Here is a 19517-nt window from a genome sequence, read left to right as displayed (position 1 = left end):
ATGATGGCAGCAGTGATGAAATATTTGTATGACCCCAACAACCTGAACTCTCATATACCAAGCCTTTTCTAGCTGTGATCACTGTTGAACTTCCAGTATGCCAGTTACACAGACCAATGTTAAAATGACACCATTACTGATGAAGACCAACAAGCCTTTAGGTGGCAGGCTGACTACACTATGTTTATTTCATCCTGGGTTAGTGCTTTATTCTTATGTGTCTTACAGGAATGGACATTCATTATGGCTATAGATTTGCTTTTTCTATGCACTTGGCCTTAACTAGCAGTCTTATCCAAGAGTTTATACAGTGTTTGATTCATTGATATAGAATCCAGCATAACAATGTGTCAGACTAAAGGACCCATTTCATAACAAAGGCGATTCATGAATGGGCCTCTGACCCAGTACCTACTGTCATATCTGATATTGTTCCACTCAGAAACTGCTAGTCTGGTAGAACATTGGAAGTGAAAGCATAATTCTCTACACAGATGGGGTATTACCCTCTGAAATTCAGTATATGCATCAAATCAGTGACCATTTTATGATACTCTGTCCTCAGTACGAAGAACAAATAGAAACAGGAATCAAGGGATGTTCCCAGGCTTCAGTGGAAATTTACTTTCTCAAGGGCATACAGCAGGAGTTTTATAAGCCTGTCACCTGGGCATTTTGAATTACTTATGTCCAGGGACCAAAAGAAAGAAGAGGAGTCACCATCTTGGCAGATTAATTGACTCTGATCATTAAGAGGAAATAGTGCTGCTATTGTACAGTTGAGGCAGAGAGGAATGTATGGATCTACTTGGGACTGTCTCATTAGTCTCTTTCCTAGTTGTGACTATAAATTGGAACAGTGACTCAGCCAAACAGCATGTTTACCGGTGGGTCAGGTCCTTATGTCTGAAAGTCTAGGTTCACTAACAAGTAAGCACCGAGGCCAACAGAAATGGTAGTTGAAGGCCAGTGGAATTTAAAATGCATATTGAAGGACGGAGATGAAGATTTTCAGTTGGGACCCTGAGATCCACTTAGGCTTAGCACATGTAGTTTATTTCATTGACATCTCTCTTCTAAATTTCCCTTCAGAAAAAGAGGCACACCAGACATCTGGAGGAGCTGGTCGTCCTGATCTAAGCAGCAAAGAGAGTTGGACTGTGGTAGACCCAGAGATGTGTCACCCAGCCTCTCCCTCCAAGAAGGACTTGCTGTCCCGCCAAAGATAATTATCATCAACAGATAATCTCCATTTCAGTTCCTTTGGAACAGCCCTACATACTTACTTTGCCTGAGATCACATCCTTGCTGGGACAGTCTGTGACTGGTGATTGAGAGAAGGGTTTGTATGTGCCAGTCATTTTGGCTTGACAAAGGACACTCTTCATGAGCAATAGTTACATTAGAGGGCCTTGATAAACTGGAAAAGTTTGGATCAGACCTGCATTCTTCCTCTGCTTGATCTTACTTCTTCCTTTTTTCTTTATCTGTGTTGATTATAAATGAACATCTTGTACTCCATACATCATCTCTGCATCTGTTTCCAGATTTCAAAATCTGCGACAAATGGCTTATAGGTAGAATAAGTTAGAAATAGGTGAAAAAGAATATGGTAATAATAAGAATAGAAAAGCAAATCTGCCTGGCTTAAGCCAACATGTATATATCTCTCTTGAGTCCTCTCTACTGTCCGTAATAAGCTCCATGTTTTCTAGAAGCTAAGTAAAATAAAAACAAGCCAAAAAGCCAGTGGAAACCATGTGACTAGGTACAGGACAACAATTCTTCATCCTAGGAGCAGCAAAAAAATTTTTTTCAGAAAGGACACTGTGTAATGAAATGAACAACCTTAACAATTAAAATTATGCTGCATGGATAACTAGATATCTCTTTGCCATTTGTTATATTTATTTCAAATGGAATTATAATCAATCACATTATTTTAAGCAGGTTTATTGCTTGTTGCTCACATTCCTTAGGCCCTAGATCAGTGAGTATTAGTCATTGGACTAATTATCCAAGGGTTAAAATGGTTTTAGTAGAGATGGCATATGCAGAGCAATGATGACTAATGTTGTCTCCTATGTATTATTTTTTATTTCATCCTTCGGTGTACCAGGATGTTTTTACTTGACCTCACATATTTCCCCTAGTGACTCTTGTTTCTTGAAAAGGTGCTGTTATCCAGGGCACAGGAGAACATTGGCAAAGAGAAGAAGGGAGGAAAGAAGAGAAGTAGAAGCAGTAAGTGGGACATTGAAGGGACTAGAAACTCCTCTCACTGGAGAATTCTTAAATTACTAAATAGTGAAGTAACAAGACTTTTTATTCTGAGCCTTTGATTTTCTAGGATATTGGGCAGGTACGTTATTTGTTTCCTTACAAAAGAATGACCTTGTCTCATTTGACTAATTCTGGGAATATATCATTCCTTTAAAACAAAATTAAAATATTATATCTTCATATCAACTAACAATTTTTCAAAAATGGGGCTATCTTTGGATTTTGTTAGATTAGGGTATATGAATAATTAATGTGATAGATTTCTTGTGGTACAAGCTGGAATGGTTAATTAAAAGTTTATATTTCTAAAAACGTTATATTACAGCACAGCACTTAGAGAAATTACAAATGATAAAAGAGAAAGTTTTGGTTCCTTGGAGTTTCTAAACTTCATCCATTGCATATGGCTTGTTATTTTTCTTTGTTTCTTTTAAAATGCAATTTTTTATGAATGCATGTTTGCAATAGATAATACATTCAATGGGGAGTTGGTACATAAACATATCACATCTCGATCCTTTGTATTTCCCTTGCTCATCTCTTCTCTTTGAAAATTCAATCTTATTTAATTTAAAAAAATAAAATATAAGTTTTTAAATGAATTTCTTTCAGTTTGATTTTAGTTTCAGTCATTTGGATGCTTCTTGTTTATGTAGAACTAATTCTATTTTTTAATCTATCGGTTTTCATCCCTATACTGTTGATTTTCTCAAATATTTTCTTCCAAAACACACACAGTAAAAATCTTACTGACTCAAATTATTTCCAGGAGAGATGATTTGAACATATAGGAAGACTATTTTCAGTCTATCTATAAAATATATACCTTTTAAATTTACTTATAGGGATTTGACTCCTTGAGTACTAATAAGTTACATGATATCTTCTGGAAATTTGTTTTAATGGAAAGATAATACTTTTTACAAGTTTTTGTTGAGTGTTGTGCTGTCCTTTGTTCTCAAAGCAAGCTGTTTGTGTCTCCCTATCTCTGTTCTCTTTTGTAGGGGGCTAGCCTCTGTAGAATGCATTTTCCAGGCTCTCCTATCAGTTGGCTTCTGTTACAGTTTGGGCCTATTGTCTTTCCAAAAAGATTGTGTACTGAAGGCTTGGTCCTCAAAACAGCAGTATTCAGAGGTGGGGTTTTAGGGGAGTGAGTAGATCAAGAAGACCCTGGTCTCATCAGTGGATTAGTCCTTTGATGGGTCCATGATTCAATGTACTACTAGAGATGGCAGAAACTCTTGGAGGGGGACCCTACTTGGAGAAAATAGGTCACTGGGGATGTTCCCTAGAATTGTAGATCTTGTTCCCAGCCCCTCCCTCTCAATCCAACTCTTGTCTGCCTGGATGTGAGCCACTTTATTCCACCAACTGCTTCCCACCATGATATTCTGTCTCCCTACAGGCCCAGAAGCAACAGATGGCTTTGAAACCACCAGCCTAAGAAACCTTCCTGCATTTACGTTGTTTATCTCAGATATTTTGTCACAGTGAGAAAACTGCTAACTAACCAGTTTCCATCTGGTTTGGGCCCCAAGGAAGAATGGATGGAAGATCAGTGGGAAGGAGGAAAGGGAGCATTTTTATTCTCTCCATAGAGAGGCAGTAGCTGCAGCTCCCCTGTGGCTTCAGAACTCATTAGGTAGATCACCACAATTTTAGCATCTGCTTCTCAACCCTACACCCTGGACTTCAGGAACATTTTTTTCCTCCCTTTGATACTTTAGCCTACAAATAATGGTGGTTTCCTTTTGTTGCCAATTTTTGAGCTGTTTCATTGCCCTGTGTTGGGCTTCTTAGCTCATCTGTCACTCATGTCACTAACTTCATTCCCCAAATCCCCTGTTTTGAGAAATGCAGACTTCTTAATTAAATGTTGTTTAGACAGTTGCTATTTATTTTTTTCATATTTTGTACTAGCCATCAGAAAAAAACTCCACATGGATTGAGATCTATGTGTAAAAATAAGTCACATAAATAATACAAAAAAATGAGTAACGGTTCTTGACGTAGGCATGGGGAAACTTTCAAACTGTAATTCAAAATCTGGAAAGAGCAAAATGATTCATATCAATTGCATAAATATTAATGGAAAATATTATGTGGTAGAACACCACATACAAAGTCAAAAGATAAATCACAAACCAGGAGACTTATTTCAGGGCAAAGAACTAATTTTTTTCTAACAAGGAAATAAGGAAAAAACTGAAAAACATGATGTAAAATGGTCAGGGAAACCCAAACAGCTCAAAAAACATACATAAAATAGCCCTTAACTACAGGTGAAAACATTCAAATTTAATGATAATAAAATACAAATTAAAACATTTTGGAGAGACCATTTGTCACCTACCAGATTGGCAAAATATTCAAAATCTGGATAGTACACTGCTGAGGCTGTGGAAACTCAGATATGTTCATATAATTCTAGTAGGAATGCAAAATGATATAATCCCTCAGAAGGGGATTTGATAATGTTTAACAAAACTATATATGCATTTACCTTTTGACCAGGAAATCTATTTCTAGAAATTTGCCCCATGACACACCTTCGTAAGTATGAAATAGCATATCTACAAAGTTATTAATTAAGGAATAATTTGTAATATCAAAATATTATAGTCAATCTAAGTGATCACTCAAGGGGGAGTAGTTGAATTAAATATAGTATTCCACACAACAGTGTACAATACAGCCAAAGAGGAAGAATAAAGAAGCTCTCCTTGAATCCAGGATATATTGTTTAATGAAATAAATCAAATCTCAGTGGAGTACATATAATAGGCTACCTATCATGTAAGAAAGAAGAGGAAATTGCCTATTCTGACAAAATGAAACAGGAAACATAAACCAGAAATCAATGAAAATGTTTACTTACAGGATGTGTAAGAGTGGCATGAAGGGTGAAGGGACATATGTGAGATTTATAATAGTAGTCTGTCTTTATATAGTTTTAATTTTGAACCATGAAAATGATAATAAAAAGATGAAAAGGCAGGCCCCAAGTTTGAATAAAAACAGAAAAGAAACATTGCCACTGCATATCAATTTAAAAATAATCACACAGAGAAAAGAATTAAGTAACTTTTGAACACAAAGCTTTGTCTGTACATCCTAAATAGAATATATTATAGAGTTAAGAAAAATTGCAGAGCTGTAGGTGTAGGTCAGTGGGAGAGCACTTGCCTAGCCTGGGATTCCCAAGCCCCTGGGTTTGCTCCTCAGACCTGCTGAGAAATGGTGATGGTAGAGGTGCTGAGGGTAGGGTCCGAACTGCCACCTGCTTAGCAGATTTGTTCTTGGTAGTGGTATTGAAATAATCCTAAAATTATTTTGTGTGTTTAGGATAAAACAGATGTGTAAATAAGTATATTGGTATTTTGGGAAGCAAGGTTTTTTATTTTCATAGGTGAGCCCAAGCTACGTAGGGTTACATTTCAGCCAGAAGCATCAGTATGCGAGCATCATATATAGGAAGATGGATGAATCAGTGACACACACACAGATACACACTTCCTTGCTCTGTCTGCTGAGTCACTTCAATAACAACAAGCAGTTGACACCTAAATCGGGATTTTTAAATAGCAATCACCACTGAAGTACTCCTTAGAGAAATGGCTGTTGCCAGACTTAGAGGGAATTTATAAAGTAAGCCTGAAAAATCTGGTGTCCAAAAGCAAGTAAGTGCATGAAGACTAATGGGTTCATTAAAAAGAAAAATACAAAAGCTGGCTTGGGACAAGTTACACATCAAAAAGAATGATGATAATTGATTATAACACATTAAGTAAAAAATAAATTCAGGAGTTGATGATGAGGAGAGGAGAGGAAGCGCTGGAGGGAGGGAAGGAGAATGGGGCAAAGAGGGTTTTTTTTTTTTATACAAGAACGTTAGCTAATAGATGTAGATGGAATAATACATCAGAAGATTAGCATTTCAACCCTGTTGTAATGATTCAAACAGGGTTATCAATAAATGCACTCACCATTAGGGGAAAGATAATTGGAGAACAGGATATTTATGTGATTTCCAAGTATTCCAAGTATCCCCCCAGAGAGTACTAGGGGTAATGGAAAAATGTCCTTTTATAGTGCACACATCTGATGTGTGCACACATTTAAACCAAGCAATCAAATCTGTTATTTCTAAGAGTGAGACAACCTAATTATGTGACTCCTGAAGTAATGCAATAAGTCAGAGCATTGTATAGGCAGTATATTTGCTAGAAATATTTAATCTAAATCCTGGGTCAGCTTCAATAAATTGTGTTTTTGGGGAATTTTTCTAAGTGGTCAAATTTATTTACATTATATATTTTATAATATTTTCTTTTCATTCTTCAAAATAAGTAGACTTCAATGGCGTACCCCTTCTATATTTGTATACTTTGGTATTGGGAGTTGTGTCATCGTTATTTCTTCTCAATCAGGATCAGTGAATGTTTATTTTATTTTATTTTTTTGGTACCTGGGATTAAACTTGGGTCCTTGCGCTTGCGCAGCAGGCGGAGAAACCACTGAGCTAAATCCCCAGCCCAAAACACACAGTTAGTCAAGTATGGGTGTGGGAGGAGACAATGTTAATCAGTTTAATAATAACCTACAGCCTTCAGACCAACTGTTCATTAATTTTATTAATTCTTTCAAGGATTTTTTTTTGACTGTTGATTTTCTTTCTTAGTTGCTTTCAATGAAAAGGTAAAATGTGCTTTTATAATGGGTAACTCTGATTCCCACACCTTACCCAATTTCTATCCAAACCAACTTGTACTCATGTTATTTCCTGGTTTTTGTTTACTTTGGGTTATCTTGTATGTAACAAGATAACCACAAAAACTGTACTGGAAAAAGTACTGACTGTTACCACAAAAACTGTACTGGAAAAAGTTTAGGTAAGGAAGATTTTATTCAAGGCTGTTGCAATACTGGAGAAAAGTCAGAACTCAGTCTAACTTGTATTCTGCTGAGACAAAGAGTTGGAAAGTTTTTAAGAGCTGGGATAGAAGGGATTATATTATAGGCCACCTGTGTTTGGTAATTGTCCTTACCCAAAGGAAAAGTAAATTTTATGTCTTCTTGACAAGAAATAGTTTTACAACTTTGAGCAAGGTGCTCCTGTGCCCCAGTGAAAACTAAGAGATGGGGTGGGGATTTAGCTCAATGGTACTACCCTTGCCTTGCAAGCACGCAAGGCCCTGAGTTCGATCCCTGGTACTGCAAACAAACAAGCAAACAAACAAACAACAACAACAACAACAACAAGAAAAACCCCTGAGAGATGACTGTACCGTTCCTTGACATTTTAAAGGGTCCACTTCCAGCTCCTCAGGAAAGACATTCTATGATTATAAAACTGGTAAGAAGATTTTAAAAACATTTATATCTCAACGGAGCAGAAAAAGGGTGGACAATTATAAGTGTTCTAAAGTAAATGTTTTAAGAAAAGGGAAAAGGAGGTAGGAAATAGAATCAAGGAAAAAACCTAAGGTTTAGACAAGCTGGGGGAATATTAAGGCCCTCTTGATCCTGTCAGTGTGGGTTCACAGAGGTCTATGTAAGTGATGTTAACTCACATCTCCAACATTGGCCTTGCTAAAGTTCCTTACATACTCTTGATCTGCTCATGACTCTAGACAACTTTTGCTTTTGCTTTTGCCAATGCATTTTTACTTCTTTCTGCTCATATACCTTTCTTCTTTCCTTAAGTCTGCAAACCTGTGGCTCATCTCTCTCAATTTCTTCCTAGACATTTTATCCATTTTTTCTTTTCCATTTTTTTCTTGTTTGTGTGACTAGATTGTCTCTTGGCTCCCTGTGGGTCTGTAACTTTCTCTCAGTGTCCATCCAGGAAAAGGTAGGGCTTCATCAATGCAATGAGGATGAGTCTGGTTCTTCTCATATTTTCATAGACAGTGATTGAGCAGATTATGTGCAACCCAGGCCACAGGAACATTCAGGTTTTGTGCTCAAAATAATGATCACATCCCAGCGTACATGTAATTATTTTTAAAAAATTTATCATTTTATTCAACAGTTAAGTGAATTGGTGATGGGCAGAAGTTACAGAATCAGGGGAGACCTGGGTCCCAGATTTGCAATCTGTTGTGTGGTGTTGAGCAAGCCAGTTAACTTCTCTAAGGAGTATCTTCTCTAAGCTTCTCTACAGTTGCCTACAATACCACGATCATAACCATAGCACTAACCTTAAGAGAAAACTAGGGTAATGGAGTCAACAGTGTCAAATGTTTAGTAATTGATTACTATTTCTTTGAAAAAAATGTAAGTTTTTTGTCTACATGATGTCATTGGCTTCTTTAAGCAGATCTAATGTAATGTTTTCATTGGCAGAGCATTTGATCAGCTTCTTCTGGGACTAGATCTGCCCTCAAGAATAGCTGAAGCAGATGTGTATTGTGTAAACTTAGCTAAAATGGCATTTATCAGACTTCTTTCCTCATATAATGATAAATTAGTTGGGTCGTAGACATTTTTCAGGAGATATGGAGATAGAAGTGAAGCAGTCCCACATTCTTGATGCACAGACGGGCAAGACAGAATGAAGAGCTCCTGCAGCCCACGCAAGTTACACAATGTTGTAGCTAATCTGTGGACTCACTTCAGGCTCCTGTTGCATTTTTACCTTGCAGTTCTCTGTCTCTTGGACCATATGTGTGCTTAGCACCATGATAAAGGATGTCACTTCCCCCTGCAGGGTGCTTTCATCATCAAAGCAGGAGACTTAGAGGCAGTGGATAACAATCTTTTTTCCCTCATCCTCACAGGTTCTAGTTTTTCCTTGTTTTCCACATTTCATACCTATTTTCTTATCCTGGTGGCCCCATCTGCAGATTTCAGGCTCCAGTACCAGAAAAGAGGTGGAATAGCTTCATAACTCCACCAGTCTTGTAAAATCAAATCCCTATATTGTGCCTCTTAATATATCTAATCTACCTTAGTGGTTTTGCTTCTCTGATTGAGTCTTGTCAGACACAATAAGCGATGAATTTGATCAGAATGTCTGTATGGCTCAAACTTGACATCTTTTACTAGGATAACTCAATAAAAGACCATTTTCTGGGGAAGAGGAAATGAGGCTCTGTGCTTGGTCCTTCAACTTTTCCTTTTGAAAAAAAATACATGCTGATTTCTTTCAGTCAGACTAATTGTAGGATGGTGTTATCACTGCATCAAGATTATGAACTATAATGATAGCCTTTCCTAATGTGGTGATAAAATATCACATAACTTTGCAGATTTTACTTTGGTAATTGCTAATACAAGCATTGACTGATTTATAGATCACTGTGTGCTACACTGCCAGTTTTCACATTTTGAACATCCTACCTTTTAAAAGATGACATATGCAGTATACAATAAAATACAAAAATATCAGTGGAAATACAAGCTCAAAGAGGCAGCAGCTTGTAGTAATTGAGAATGTAGGATAGCATCAGGCTGCCTAGAGTGTGGATTAATGGCTCTGAGGTTGCTAATGATGTGATCATAGGTAATTACTTGGCCTCTGTGCCTCAATTGCTCCCTCTATTGCACTGGAGCATAGTCAGGTGTTATAGTAATGTGGTAATAAATGTAAATGTAGTGCAACATATGGTACAACATAGGCAGAAACTGTTTTGGTTGGACTGGGTTTTCCCTTATAAAGAGAAATTGTTGATTTCCCTACTTCATGAAGACAGGGACCAGATCTGCCTGCTGTTGGGCTCCCTTATGTGGTCATTAGAAGTGGATGTTATGGTGTCCCACTAAATCTCTCTCCAGGATGCAGGAACTTACTCCATAGCTTCTGCTGATGCTGCCTACTGAGGTGTGCAGCTGAGTCCCTCTGTAGACATTGGTGTGTGTCCAAGGGAATGTGCCAAGTTTGAGGTTCTTCTAGAGAAATGTTCATAGCAAGTGACATAGATGTACAAAAGCCGGGCACCCTTGTCTCAATGTCAGGCAATTCTGAAGAGCAATGCCAGCTCTAGAGCTCCTCTGGGCCCTCTGGCATATTTGCAACCCCAACTTTTCCTTCTTGCCAGTCTTGCTTTCCTGAAAGTGCTCTTGTATAAACCTGCACACAGATCTCCATCTCAAGGCCTGTTTAAAGGAAAATGAGGAGGAAGACTTTGGAGGTGGTGGGTATATTGACTATGTTGGTTATGGTGGTATTGTTAACGGCCACTTAGATTTATATGTGCAGGTTCCAAATCAAACGAAGATGTGTATTTTGGTAAAAAAGGAAAAGGATTTATTTAAAGCTAGCTCTGAGGAAACTAAGGGACCCATTTGCCTCAAATCACTATCTCCCCTTGTGCAGGTGGGGAATTACTTTTATAGTAATTCCAGAATACTGGGCACAGAGAGACAAAGCAGATCTTCACACTTATTTAATTGCTTCCAACCATCTTCAGCTCATCCTCCCCTTTCCTGTGGAAAGGAAACTGGGCTCCCAACCTTCTAGTGTCAGCATCTGTATATTCTGTCACTTCGTTAGGGCTGAGGAAAAGAAAGGCTCCTGAGCAGGAGGAAGTTTGGAGAATTTATCTCAAAAGAAAAAAATCTAACTGTTAAAGTTCTATTTTGCAGTGCTGGTCACACTATACATATGTCAAAACTGGTCTCGTTGGTTTAAATACCTGCAGTTTACTTTCAGTCAACTATACTTCAATAAGGCTATAACAAGGAAAACCTTAGAGGGATAATAGGGGTAAAAGTATTTTTTTGGTCACATCCCACTCTTAGTGCTTGTCTGACATATTATTTACACTCTTCTCTTCATACCATGCTTATGAGCCTACTGCCCACCAAAAGCAAATTCTTCTTTATTCCTTCTTTCATGCATATATTCATATTGTCATTCATTCTCTGGGCAGGTATTCTCTGAGTGCTCCCTAAGGCCAGATCCTGTTGTAGGCTCTTGAGATAAAAAGAAAAATCAGAGCCAGTCTCTTGTGCCAGTGAGTTCATGGCTCCGTGGAGGAAACTACATGACAAACAATTCCAATGTTTAAACTTGGCATTTATGACCCCTCATAGTCTGGCTTCAGCTTGTGACATTAGAAACAGGATATGGTTATGGTATAAAGTGAGACAAATATAGAACCAAATGAATAAAAAAATAATAATCTCACCCCAGGGCCCAGTTATCTCTATTTTTATTGATCATTTTATCACGAATCTTCCCCATATCACCAAGTCTTTGCATGCATGATTTTTGTTAGTAGAACTGTGTTTATCAAATGAATATGTGCATTATGTCTTTACAGTTCTCCCGTGTGGTATCTACCTGGGTGCTTCATCCTTTTCTTTTTTGGCATTATGCCCGAGCTATGAAAGTCTCACAGTACAATGATTTGTGCCCCATTTTCAAGTTTTCCAAACCCTCTCTCTTCTTCACAATTTCTTCAAATTGGATTTTACGTGATACTTTCCAAGGTTTTTGTGAATATTGCTCCATACAGTACCTATTTTTCTCTCTCCTTTTCCATTTATTTAAACATTTATATATTTATTGTGGTGTTGATGATTGAACCCAGGGCCTTTGTGCTGAGTTGCATCCCCAGATCTTCTAAAGATTTTTTAAATTTAGAGGCAGGGTCTTGCTAAGTCTCTAGGTTACCCAGGCTGGGCTTGAATTTGTGATCTGATCTTCCTGCCTCAGTCTCCCAGAGTGCTGGGGTAGCAGATGTACACTACCATGCCTGGCTTTCCTTTTCATTTTTATGTCACAGCGTGGAGGGAACATGGGGGTGTTGTGAGGGCCACTGGAAGGGAGGAGCTGGAGACCCCAACCAGTGATAGAAATGTCACTTTACATTACCTCTGCCTTCCAGTGGTGCCTGACATTTCCCTGGCAAAAAGAACTTGGCCCTACTAGACTTAGTGCAGTTCACAAACTGACTGAATGAAGTATATCTGGATTTCTAATCCAAGCCACTTTGTCGGTAGTTAACTTCCACTTTGTTCAAAATCCTGAACACTTCCAAGTATCCATAACTCCACATCTATCCATGAAAGACTTCAAAGGCTTCCAAGAAGACATTACAAGAGCAGAGGAAAAAACCATCAGTCAGTCTGCTGGATAAGAGGTAGTCAAGTCTTAGCAATGGCTGTGCACTTTTTAAGCAAGGAAATTGGAAGAGGAGTCTCCTTAGGGGTTATAAACACTCAGAGACTCTCAAGTCTGAGAAGCTAAAAAGAAACTGTTTTTGGCTCACCAGTTTTATTATAAAGTTGTTACTGGCTTTGGGGGTCCTGGAGAAATTCCTTCTAGGTTCTTGGTGTTCTGAACAAAGAATTGGACAGGACATGTGGAAAAGGCAGTGAGGATTCACATTTATTGAGCATGGAAAAGAAATATGCTCTCCAGAGTGAGAGTGGGACACTGAGAAAGTTCACAGTGGCCACGAAGTTAGTGACGGTGTCGTTGTTATCTCCCTTTCCTCTACCTGATATCAGATCTAAGTCATCCTATCAAAATCCTGCTTGGCTTTGCCCCAGATGTAAATGAAGAATCGAATAGAGCCACTTTCTGATTGGTTCCAGGTGCCGGGTTTAGGAGCTGTGTTCTGTGCATGTGTTCTGGGTCTCCATGACTGACAGGTCATGCCCACTTGCTCAGCCAGTTTGCCCCACCCTAATCTCCTACTTCAGTGCTGTCTTTGAACCTGAATCTGTGATTCAGAGATTCAGATTTGAAAAAGGGTGCCTTGTGCCAGGATTGTAAACCTAAGAGGAGTTCATTTTGTGATGTTATGAAGCAAATGTTAATATAACAACTAAATAAAACCATATAAAAACTAAAAATAAAACCTAAGAAACCAAACATGAAATATTTCTGTGTGGCTTTGCTTGATGCCATGTGCTGTTTATTATCTTATGTAATGGTCACATATCCCTGTAAGAAAGATACTTTCCTTTCTCAATGTGACTGAAAAGCTATGTACTTACCTAAGGTCCCAGACAGTAAATAATGGAGTTAGAAACCCCTGGAATTCTACTTGGTTCAACAGCTTACACTGTGCATCCTTTTTTCTTTATTTGTGTGAGAGAGATAATCAGCTGGGTCCCTTTTCAAGAGCTTATCAAGTTGTGAGAAATTCTGTAAGAGCTGTATTGTATGTCATTTCAGTATTGATTTCTAATTTTAGTGTAGTTAGAGAATTCAATGTTTTTATTGATTACTATGTTGAAGCTTCTTTTATGGTTCAGAACATTGTCAATTTTTGTGAATTACCCATGTGTGCTTGAAAAGAATTTTTTTTACTCTGTTTGTAGGATATATCTGTTGGGTCAATATTGTTTATTTTGTTGTTCAAAGTTTTATAGCCTTAATTTTTCATCTTCTTGATATATCAGTTTCCAAGAGAGACATGTTAAAATATTCCATGGTGATTGTTTGATCAATTTATCCTTTAAATTCTACTTATTTTTCTTATACATTTGAGACTGTTGTATTTGTACTAGATAAATATTGTTTTATTTTTCTGGTGATATTTTTTTTCTTTCATCATGACCCTACTTTCTTTAAAGGTGCATTTTTGTCTTTGTATAATTTGTTATTAATGTTAGCATATCACCTTCCTGTTAGTGATTTCTTTCTTTATTTTTACTAAACAAAAAACAAACAAATCTGTGTCTGTGTTTGTGGTGTGTGGGATATTTTGTTAGGTTTTGGGAATTCTAAAATTTGTATAGAATACCAAAAGCCCAATGATAACCAAAACTTGCCAAAGAAAAAATAATGGTGGAAGGTATTGTTCTAGAAAATAGCAATATTTATTTTAAAGCTATAGGAAATAAGTTACTAGTTACTAGTATATGGATAGAGAAAAAAGAGCAATGGATCTCCACACAAATAGTTTAATTTCAGACAAAATAGGAATTGTACATCAGTGAGTGAAAAGATAAACTTTTCAACAATGCTATTGGGACCAAAGCATATGGAAAATATTTACAGTTGTCCCTTGGTAGCCATCAGGGATTGGTTCCAGGATCTCATCCCCCAAATACACCAAAACCCTGCAGATATCAAATCCCTTATATAAAATAATCATTTACATACAGCCTAGGCATCTCCTTCCATTACTTAACATGGGAGTCCAAACTCATGGCTTGTCTGGACCACACTGAATAAAGAGGAATTGTTTTGGACATATATAAATTAAGAAAACTTCCATGTTTGCTTAATAACAATAAATTCATGCCTCCACAGGCACACAAGCATGGAGACAGGTTGAAATACTGTAATTGGTAATCGCTGCAGTTTACTTGCCAAGTTGCTTAAGTGGTATGCAAAGTTTGATGTGAGTTTGGATTCAACTATGTAGTGGGTGCCCTGTGAGATGGGATATAAAGGGCTGATAAGGTGGGCAATAAAAGGATTTTCTAATAGACAAAGAATGTAGAAAAGACAAGTTTATTTTTTTTTTTTAGATCAAGGTATGCTGCTAAGGGGGAACAGCAGTCGAGTTTCTGAGAGAGGAAACACACAGAGTGAAACTGGGGTTTTATGAGGATTTGAGGATATGGAAAAAGGGTCAAGGTGGAAAATGTGATTATCTAAAGAATGTCTTTTCTTGGATTATTTAGCACTTGGCAGATCTTCCTGACCTGTATTGAGCTTAAAATTATATGTTTACAGTTGCAATTTTGACAAGACTATTCCTTTTGGCCTTTAGATTTAGTCAAAGGGATAAAGAGGCCCATACATATCTTTTAGACAGACTCTTTGGGAGGAATGGTTGAGCCTTATATTAAAAGTTGGTTGCTTATGAGAAAGCTGGACGTCTTTAACTGGAGTTCCTTTGTTATAGGTTTTAAAAGGCTGTTAAGGGTGTTAAACCTTTTACTGCCATTGGGGACCACTGCCACTACAGTGGGCACAGGAAACAGAGTTGGCATTGCCCTGTCCCCCAGCATTACATTGTCCTTGCTTAAGCACTGCCCAATGGGAGTCAAGAAAAATATTGCTACAAGCCACATAACTTAAAATGTTTACAATGTTATGGGGCCACATTAATTGATGTCAAGAGCCACATGCAGCCTGTGGGCTACAGGTTGGAGATGCCTACTTTATCTCTAGATTATTTATAATATCAAATCCAGTGTAAGTGCTATGCAAATAGGCATTACACTGTATTGTTTAGAGAATAATGGCAAGAAAAAAAATCTGTGTATGTTCAGTACAGACACAACTTTTTGAATATTTTTCATTCACTGATGGTTGAATCCATGGATGCAGGAGCCATGGATATACTGTACCTAGATTCTTTCCTAAAAATTCAACCAGAAATTAAAGTAAGAGTTCAAACTATGAAATTTTAGGAGACAAAATAAGAACCTATGTTACCTTGGCATAAGAAAATATTTCTTAAAGTTATAGGAAAAATCTCAAATTACAACAAAAAGGCTTTTATATATGATTACAGTAAAATAAAAATGTTTGCATATCAAAAGCTGCTAAAATAAAGTGAAAAATACTAAGAAAATGAGAGACAATATTTGCTATATGTGCATTTGAATAATTAGTAACAAGAATGTACAAATAACCCTTTTCAGACATTCAATAGAAAAATGAACAAAAGGTAAATTGGTACAACAAAGAAGGGGTACTTCAAATGGGAAATATGAAATAGCTTCATTAGTAACCAAAAAATTCCACATTAAAAATCACAATAAGAATCATGTTAAACCCATCAGTTAGTAAAAATGAAAACATTTGAAAAAAAAAATCACAGTTTGTAAGCAACTTATATGTAGCAACTTATGACCCACAGATTTCACTTCTAGACATATAACCTAAAACAAATGCTTGTTTTTGTGCTGCAGGACACTTGTTTAAGACTTTTTCTGGCAGAAATGGCTATATTAATAAAGATCAGAAATAACCCAAAAATCAACTGAACATTGGACAAATTTTGGTGTAATTTATACAATGAAATAATATATAGCAGGGATTCTATAGTCCTATTATGAGTGTCTTAGTGAACCTACATCCCTGAGATGACTACATTTTTGTGTATTCCTGTGTCTGTATAATGGCTGTCTCCTCTGTAACTCTGAGTTACTATGCAGAGTTTAAGACTCCAACTCTTCATCCCTAGAACCTATGTCTGGTCCCACATTCCCTTAGCCCACTTTGGAGTAGCTTCTTTTTACCGTTTTACCCACTGTTTTCTGGCACTTGAGGATTTTCTTTTCTTTTGTTCACAGTTAGCTTTGAATTTAACATTTTGTGAAGAATATTTTATCAAGCATTGCTATGAGTTTGTAGTAGGAAGAGGCCTATCTGCATCAACAGTGGCACAAGAAGCCACAGTCTGCCATCTGCATCAATTCTGCCTGTTCCAGGATTCACTGCTTTGCCAAAACCATATTGCTTTGCCCAAGTTTAGTGTTGTCTCTGCCAGCAGACAGGAATGGGTTCTTAGATGAAATCCTTTTAGAATTCTCTTTTATTTGTAATGTTGTTCCTCTTGCTCAGAAAAGACATTAAAAATTCTACAATTTTTAGCAATGTAATCTTTTCTTCTTTTAGTTCTAGCTCAGTTATTTCCAGTTTATATGATGACTTACCAGAATAAAGACATTTTAAGGCAGCTGTCTTGGTGATCTGAAGAATCATTTGCAGCTGCTCTAAAGGACTGAGTGTATTGTTGTGAAAAGAGACCAAGAATGATATCAGAGATTCTAACACTTTTATGTGCAAAAAAGATTTTAGAATGTTGTTATAAACCTGAACATTTGGACTTTTCTCTCCTTTTTCTCTTTCTCTCCACTTTCTCTTTTTTTTTTTGCTTTAAGAATCTTTTAGTGCACTATAAAATTCTTAGAAAAGGCTGTACCCCATAATTTAGCCAGTCTGAGGAAGCAATTTTGAGGTGTCTTAGGATAAGATTTGGTGAGCCAAATCACCAGAATTCCCTCATTTCTGTTTTTATAGCCTCCTATTTTTTCCTAACCCTTCTTTTTTTCATGTTACACATAAGACTTTGTCTGAAATACTTCTAGTAGAAATTCATATTTGAATGACCCAAAATAAAGACTTGAAACATTCTTTCCACAAAGTCCATTTGCCTGGTACCATTTCTGATTCTGGCCTTTGGCCAAAGAAAGATACAAAGGAAAAATGACCAAATTGGCTGTTGGTAAATTACAAACTGCTTTCTAATTGATACCTTTTGGGTTGTTCAGACTATTACTTTATTTTAAACTTCATGTGATAATTACAAATCCAAGAAACAAAATTAACTGCAAGCACAAGAAATAGAAATATAACTACAGCAAGTCACATGATAATCAAATTTCTTGCAACCAGTAATATAAAGAAAACATTAAAAACAACCAAATGAAAATGAGATATTTTTAGTATAGGTAAATAGAGATAAAGATGGCAAAAAATTTCTCATCAGAAACAGCACAAGTGATAACAGTGAGTAAAATAGCATCTTTAAAGTACTGAAGGAAAAGTAGTGTTAGCTGTCAGAATTCTATAACCAGTTAAAATATTTTTCCAAAATGAAGGCAAAGTAAGACATTTTCAGTCATATTAAAGCTAAAAGAATTTATCATCAGCAGACTTACATTACAAGAAATGTACAAGGCAGCCCTTCAGATGGAAGGACATGAAAACCAGATAGAAATCTGAATCTGTACCCAGAAATGAAGAACACAGTAGCTGGTAACTACATAGGTAACACAGGGGAATTTACTATTTAAATCTTTTAAAAACATAGTTGACTCTTTACATAAAAAACATAATGGAGGGCGGGGGATTTAGCTCAGTGGTGCTGCCGCCTGCCTCGCAAGTGCAAGGTCCTGAGTTCGATCCCTGGTACTGGAAAAAAAAGTGATAAGCAAAAATAATCAAGGATATAAAAATCTGAACAACATTGTTAACAAAGATGACTTGATTGATACTTATGTAGCTCTCTCAATATCAGTAGAATACATATTCTTTTCAAGGGTACACAGAAACATTTATCAAGATAAACTATACTGGACCATAAACATATCTCAGTAAACTTAAAAGATCCCATTGAGTTCTCTGATCACTGAGGAGTTGAAATAACATCAGTAACAGAAAGATTTCTTAAAAATCCCCAGATGTTTGGAAATGAAATAACATACTTCTAAATAGTACACAGATCAAGGAAGAAATCAGATTATAAAATATTTTGAAATTAAAATGAAAACAAATGTGTTAGAATTTGTAGGTTGCTGCTAAGCAGTACTTTATTTAGTGCTTTTTACAGCATGATATACCAATATTAGAAAAAAGAAAACTCATAAACCAATAAATTCAGCTCCCATTTTAAAAACAGAAAAAGAAGAGCACATCAAACTGAAGTTTTGAGAAGAAAGAAATAATTAAGTTCAAAGGGGAAACCTCTAAAAATAAAAAAAATGAGGGAACTATCAAAATGAAATAAGGAGCTTACATTTAGAGAAGATCAATAAAATTAAATAAAATCAGTCAGACTGACTGAGGGATGACAAAATAGAATGCATAAATAACCAATATTAGGAATGAGGAAAGTGACATTACAGGTTCAATGACTATTAAAAGAATAGTACCAGAATATTATCAACTTTGTGTCTATTAGTTTGACTACTCAGATGTAATGAACAAATTTCTTGAAAGACTCAAATTACTAACATTGATTAAAGAAGAACCATATGACTTGAACAACGCTAATCAAGATATTTAATTTTAAGTTTAAAACTTTCCTATGAAGAAGCCAATCCTTGATGACTTTCTAGTGAATTCTACCAAATTTTTAAGGAAAAATAATTATATCAATTTTATACAAATTCTCTCAGAAAACTGAAGAGGAGAGAACACTTCCTAACCAGTTGTTAGAACTAGGTGTTGCTAATTAGGCCAGCTTTAACTTGATAGCAAAATGAGAGAAAGTCAGTAAAGGAAGACTACAGACTGCTATCTCTTATGAACAAACATGCCCTTTTAAAAAAATTTTAACAAATTATACCGAACAATATTTTAAAAGAGCAATATATCATAACTAAGTTGAGTTCAAAGTTGATTTAATGTTCAAAAATTAATGTAATCAATCATATTAATAAAGTAAAAGTGAAAAACCATGTAATAAACTTCATATATAAGAAAAAGCATTCATTAAAGTCCAAAATCTCTTGATAAAAACTTGCAGCAAAGTATAAATAGAACAGAACTTTCTCAACTGAAAGTTATCTACACAAAGCCTTCA

The 19517-nt window shown here is 36.3% G+C and overlaps 1 long non-coding RNA gene across 4 annotated transcripts in view; it reads left to right on the top strand.

Moving 5' to 3' along the window:
- Positions 1 to 19517, top strand: part of LOC147822921 (uncharacterized) — a 408296-nt gene that overhangs the window by 193653 nt on the left and 195126 nt on the right. The gene's annotated exons all lie outside the window — the stretch shown is intronic.

This window comes from Heterocephalus glaber, unplaced genomic scaffold, assembly GCF_053883595.1.
Source record: "Heterocephalus glaber isolate CG9 unplaced genomic scaffold, H.glaber_assembly_v1.0 deba00001606, whole genome shotgun sequence".
Classification (NCBI taxonomy): domain Eukaryota; kingdom Metazoa; phylum Chordata; class Mammalia; order Rodentia; family Bathyergidae; genus Heterocephalus; species Heterocephalus glaber.
This window is presented reverse-complemented; position numbering and strand designations above follow the sequence as displayed.